The sequence below is a fragment of the Cupressus sempervirens genome, chromosome 5, assembly GCF_028749045.1.
Source record: "Cupressus sempervirens isolate cs-2001-9-10 chromosome 5, ASM2874904v1, whole genome shotgun sequence".
Lineage (NCBI taxonomy): Eukaryota > Viridiplantae > Streptophyta > Pinopsida > Cupressales > Cupressaceae > Cupressus > Cupressus sempervirens.
In genome coordinates this window covers 257,294,296-257,300,912 of record NC_143122.1, presented here as the reverse complement: position 1 = coordinate 257,300,912, position 6,617 = coordinate 257,294,296, and the positions used below count along the sequence as shown (strand labels likewise).

Sequence of the window (6,617 nt, the reverse complement as noted above, 5' to 3'; positions counted from 1 at the left end):
CTTGCAGCCCCAATCAAAAACTTTTAATTCTGTACAATTTTTTTCAATTCCTTATATTGCCAAACACTTGGTTGATGCTAGCAATCATGCACCAATTGCTTTGTCCAATATCATTGTTAGCCCTTGCAATGAACAAGAGTGCTACTCATCTAACTATAGTTTTGAACTCATGTCCATCTTTTAAACATCTTGAACCTTCTTTTTCTCTTTGCTTGGTTCAGTATACTTCTTGACTAGATAAGCAACCCTAATTGGCCTGTCATATAATTTCACATTATCTTTTTTCATGGAATTTTCCAGGGATTCATCATCAGCAAAGAATACATGTCCAAAACCACGGCAGCGGCGGAGCCCTATTTTATATGATGCTAAACTTACTGACTCTATTTTAGAGTCCTTGAAGAATTGTCTGATATCATCTTCCTTAACAACTTGAGGAAGGTTACCAATATATTCAATTTTGCATCCACTAATTTTAACTGGTGGACCTTTTTTCTTTGGTCTAACCTTGGACAACTCAATTTTCATGGATATGTCCCTCCTGAATACAAAAGTAGAAACAAATAAAATTTCTTTTCCATTCAATTAGTGGAAAGATTTTAAACTAGATTGAACCAATAATGGTTATATTCAACCCAAAGAAAAACCTTTACAATTTTGTTCCATCAAGGCCCAAAGCTTGTTTAGCAGCATCCTCTACCTAAAACAATGATGGAAGATCAATATCAATTACCACACCCTTAAGTAACTACAACGGTCAAATTATTACACTATGAATTAAAATAGGCCAAAAGCTGAATTGTTATGAGAAGAATGTCAGAAAAGGTTAATTACATTGGATGTGTGCATGCAGTAGCAAATAATTTTATATATTTGTCCTTTCTAATGATCTATTTTAGGATTGGAGGGTTGTATTGGAAAAAATATACCGAAAAAAACTTAACCGCAGATTTGCTAATTTTCCATAAGAATGGTAAAATTAGTTCCGGGCTTGTTTGATAGAATTTGGGCAAACCTCTGCAAGAATATGAAAAGGACCATATTTTTGCAAGAACCAGACCAAACTTTGGGATTGCCAAGGAAGAATTTGGTAACATAGTTGTTTTCACATGCTTCTTAATCTGTTTTATTGAGTGTCAGATCTTCAAGTCAACTTATAAGAGAAATGAAAGGAATTTTGGGAGGGTATGTTTGTAGCTAAAAAATGCATAAAATACAAGATGTAGACAATTTTTGAGGTAAACCGTGAAAATTACTACTAAAACAAATGTATATTTGACAACTTAAGTAGTTTATCCATATTTTATAAAATTGTAACATATTATTTTTAAAATTTTGTAATTGTAGAATGTAATTTTAGGAACATTTGTGAAGTTCTAACCAATTGGTGAAAAATAGCCCCCCTAAAATACATAAAGTTATTAGGTGGACTTTTTAAGATTCATTCATATTTATTGGTATTTGTGGAGCTTTTAATATATACGTAGAGTCTCACACATAGTAACATGGGGATGCATCTCCCCCTTTTTTATCCCATGTCCCAAAGACTTGGACGTATCGGGGACTTGGGGACTCTGTCTCCCCATCCTCAACAACACCACTATATTTTGCCACCTCTATTGAGGATGGGGGATGTCTTGGTGTTAACTATTTTCTGATTCAACTATTTATGTTCAATTTTTGATGTACCAATTCAAAGCAATATTCAAGTATTTACTCTTTTACATCTGTGTATCTTATATTGCAATACATCTTTTCATAACTACTATTTTAAGTACCATATGTATGTATATACACACCCCCTCCAGTCCCTCACCACTATTCCCTATTGTCCCCTCCCTGTCCCCAAATTAAAGCCCCTTTGTGCTCCCATCCCAGAAACTTGTCCCCCCATTCCCCAAGGTGATGTAACTATGGTCTCACAATTATAGTTGTATTTCAATGAAGCTTGCCCCTATATTAATGTGAAGCATAGGTTCTCTAGATAGTTGAGGCTTGGCTCTATCAATAGGTCGAATCATAGTAATGACACTCATCGCGAGTCACGCGAGTCACTTGGGTCGGTGAGTCAAGTTACCCCTACTGGGTCAAAATGACCCATGACCCTGAACTACTACATCATCAAATATATAATATTTCTCTAATATTTTTCAATTAATATACCCTAACTCACTGATTCATTGCTGAGTCATGACCAAGTCCAAGCTAGGTCACAAGTTGAATTGCCCTTGTTGAGTCTGAGTTGAGTCTGAGTCTCATTACTTTGGGTTGAATAATATTGGAGTTGAAAATTCTAGTCAATACTCATTACATGTCCTAATAGCCATGTTACCAAATTTGTGCATCTAGCTTGTGGACTAGATCTAGGTCCCTATTGGGTTTGGATTCTTGAACTGGTATGTACTAGATTTGCATAGTGTTCAGATTTGACCCTATGGATTTGTGATCTATGAATTCGGACAAACCCACAAGGTCAAATTTGAACCCCACATGAATCCATATGAATTCCAATGTGACTCTATGCAGATCCCTAGAAATTCATGCATATGTTCTTATATATAATACATATACACATGAATCCATATGAATCATAATGAGGAAAAAAATGATGAATCATATTTTGGTACCTAAGTTTGTCCCTGAATCTTAATGAGCAACTTAACCTAATAGTTGTAATGTTACTCCTATAAAAATGCACATATTTCTAGTTACTTATAATCCTAGTTGTGGGTTTTTTCACTGTTGTACTAAATTTTGTTCTCTGTTTTCACTAGTTTATAGTGTACCCTTAACACCTCAACTAGTTTTAGATTCTTGGATCAAAATTGTATTCTCAAGTTAGTCAACATTTAACAAGCACATCCATTTTTAGCCTCTTAAAATGTTTTCCATATCGTTAACTATGTTTTCAACTGGTTTCAGCTCACAATATTGATTCAATAATAATTAAACTTTTTAATTTTAGTTGCATTTCAAGATTTTGTGCCTACAAATTACAGCTTGTGATTTGTTCATAGGAGTAATAGGTCATGTTTCATGACAAATTTTCTCACTTGAATCTTCTGTGCAAACATTATTCAGAAATTCAGGGTTAGAAGAGGCGGGCTTTGTACATTTCACTGTTGCTTAAGTGACCAAGCCATGACTGGGCCACAATAGCTTAATAATGTTCGCATTACTCAGGCTAGGGTTGTGAAGTCCACATCTAACAATAACATTATTTCTTGTGAAAACCAACTACCCCCACCTTTTCCTCCGATGAGCCAAAGGAAGATGAGGAAAAGACCAGCATCCGAGGATTCCACCATGCATTCTTTACATGATGCTACTAGTCCAGCTAAACATCAAGCAGTACTTGGAGATGTGACTAACATGTATAAAGGTGGAGAACCGGCTTTGCCAAGAGTTAGGACATGTAAGGTAAAACTGAATTTTATTTTGCATACTTATGTTGGTTTTAACTTTTATATTTTGCATTTTATTTCAAGGAGATGATGAGAAATGATAGTGTAGTCTAAATTGTATGGAAAATTTCTACTTTAATTTAGTATTCTATGCACACTGGGGTCTGGACTTAAATTTTTCATATCCTAAAGAGAACCTGATACTATTTGTGTCATATCTCCTATGTTCTCACTTGAAGAAATTCTCACTATTGTATGTTGAATAGTTTATTCTTTCCTTTTAGATATATATAATTTATTTGTATTGTGATATGAGCTTAGGCTGCATCCCTAGGTAATAATAGCAAAGGAAAATGCCAAGGAATTATTCAAAATGTCAATACAGATACCAAAGTTGCAAAAATTGAAAAGGATATGATACTTGTTCCTTGCAATTCCAAGGATCATTCTTCCAATGATGATGTTGGGATTGGTGAAAAAAAGAGCAATGGAGAGAACGTGTAGGATATAAAAGCTAATTCTAAAGATCTAACTACAACTGCAAAAAATATACTAGTGCAATTACAATGCAAACAACTTGTAGCCAAAACAAATAATGAAAATGCTTCAGCATGTGCTAATGAGGCATTAGTGTCTTCTCTAAAGCAACAAATTTTCCAAAATCAGCACATATCAAGAGAGCTCAAGAAAAATTCAAAACAAGGTAATTTGACTGGGATTTTGTAAACTAATTAAGAGTACCTAAACATATAATTCATTGAGTTTTGTTTTTTATTTTGATAAATTTTTCCAAATTCTCTTCTTTCTACTTTTTACTCACAATTTTGATCTTCTACAAATGTCAAGAGTTCCTGCCATTCTAGTCAAATCTCGTGAAGGTGTGGGGTGCTCAAGCCATTCTCACTATATTGATATTGATTTGGACCATGGTGATCCTTAGATGTGTAATTCTTATGCCATAGAAATTTATGATAACTTACACATTATATAGGTCTGCTCTGTTCATAGTGATCTTTTATTCTTGGTCCAAAAAATTTATATTGTTCAATTGAGCTGATTTGTTTCTATGCACTTTTCTAATGCTTGTTAGTATAATTCTCACTATTGTTAGATGTATTATGCTTTTAACAACTTTAGCTTATTGCTGTAAAAAAAAATTTGTAGGCATATAACTGTAGATCCGTGGATGGATCTACAATGTTCTATAAAGGAAGTTGTGAATTAATTTGTTTTTATGTGGTTTGCTAGATTTAGATTTAGTTGATAAATATCTTCACTAAAAATTGCAATTTTTTGTTGATGTTCTAAGGTTAAATGAAGTAATATAGGTACTTGAAGCAAAAAAGTTATTGATTTTCATGTGTCAAGCTAGAGTGAATTTATGAGATTTTCTTGAAGCTTCTTTTGATTAATACTTATAGTCATCAATTACTTTTTTAGCTAAAATGGTGAGCATTACCTTGTTACATTCAAACAATTCAACAGGAGATCAATGTAAATATGAGGGGCATGCTTGTTGATTGGCTTGTTGAGGTTTGTTGCTTATTACATTTCTTCATGCTATCTATATATTTATTTTTCCATATTGTAGTTGTGCAATTAATTTTATATAATCAATTCAAAATTAGATTGTTGTAACAGGTTGCCGAGGAGTACAAGCTTGTGCTAGATACACTTTACTTAATTGTGTCCTATATTGATCAGTTTCTCTTTGCAAATGTTGTGAATGGACAAAAGCTTCAGCTTCTTGGGGTTACTTGCATGCTTTTTGCCTCGTGTTTACTTGTTGCCTACTGTAACATTTTCTTTTCTTTCTTTTTCTTTTCTTTGGTCAGTTTTTAACTAATACTTTGATGTCACTTTCAGGAAGTACGAAGAAATTTGTGCTCCACATGTGGAAGAATCTTATTACATTATAGATAATACTTACACAAGGGAGGAGGTACAATTTTCCTTTTGTATTGCAAGATGATTTGTCACATCTCTCTTGGACGGTATTCTTAAAATGAGAATTATCCTTATCTTAATACTAATAGGTGTTAGAAATGGAGATTGATGTCCTAACTTATTTGTGATATGATCTGACAACACCAACAACTAAGAGCTTTCTTAGGTTATGTTTTTTGTGGAGCAATCTTGGTGACTATTTTCATCGAAGTTAACATGAAAAATAAAAACATTGATATATTCAAATATAAGCCATAGAAAAATCATGATAAATTAATGTTGTACTCATTCTTCATTTTTCCCTTCTCAATTCAAATAGGCACTTTGCCTATGCTACTCAAACATGATATAAGGTAGCTTTACATTCTAGTTTTCTTTTGTTGTATGTGGTAGATAAAATTATTTAATATATAAAAGTATTTTATTCTTACATTCATAATTTTTTTCATTCAGGTTCCATCTCTACATTTCAAATTCATGGGCAATTGTCTTGCTAAACTCACTCTTGTTGAGTATGACTTTCTCTGTTATGTTCCATCAATGATAGTTGCATTAGGTGTATTTGTGGCAAGGATGACTCTTGATCCTAGAACTTGCCCTTGGGTAATGTAAATTCCATCAAGTCATTTTTTTGTTTGGTCTTGTCTTTACTAAAATTTGAACAGGATTTTATTGTCCTCAATCTTCAGAATCCTATGCTAGAACATTACACAGGCTATAAAGTATCAGAGATGAAGGGCTATATTCATGCATTGCATAATTTACAACTAAATAGAAAAGGGTGTGCATTGACTACAGTCAAGGAGAAGTATCACCAACACAAGGTATCTAAATATCTTCTAGCATTTAAAATTCTAAATTTATCACCCCCATGGTCAATAATTTCCAGCATCTTTCTTTTGTATTTATAGTTCAAATGTGTGGCAAACATGTCTCCACCAATGGCAATTTCTCCTCAGTTCTTGGAAAACCAATAATAATGAAGTTGAAGCTAATATCTTGAGGGTTGAGTGGCTCTTAATTTGGAATGGGATTCATCTCACTACTAGCAGATATATCAAATTTTAGTGTTCAAATCTATAGATCGTTTAATAATTGGCATCCTTTAACTTTTTTCACATTATCTATTTTCGAAGTCTACTCTATGTAAAGTCTATAATGTGTACTATTTGCATGACACTCCTAATTGTTTTATTCTCCATATATGTTCAGCAAATGGCAATGGCTGAAAGAATTTATTTTTTAGGTCCTCAAATGATTTATATA

At 33.1% G+C, this 6,617-nt stretch overlaps 1 pseudogene; it reads left to right on the top strand.

The window, feature by feature from the left end:
• Nucleotides 1–3,141: 3,141 nt before the first annotated feature.
• Nucleotides 3,142–6,328, top strand: LOC149555514 (cyclin-A1-4-like; annotated as a pseudogene).
• Nucleotides 6,329–6,617: the final 289 nt, after the last annotated feature.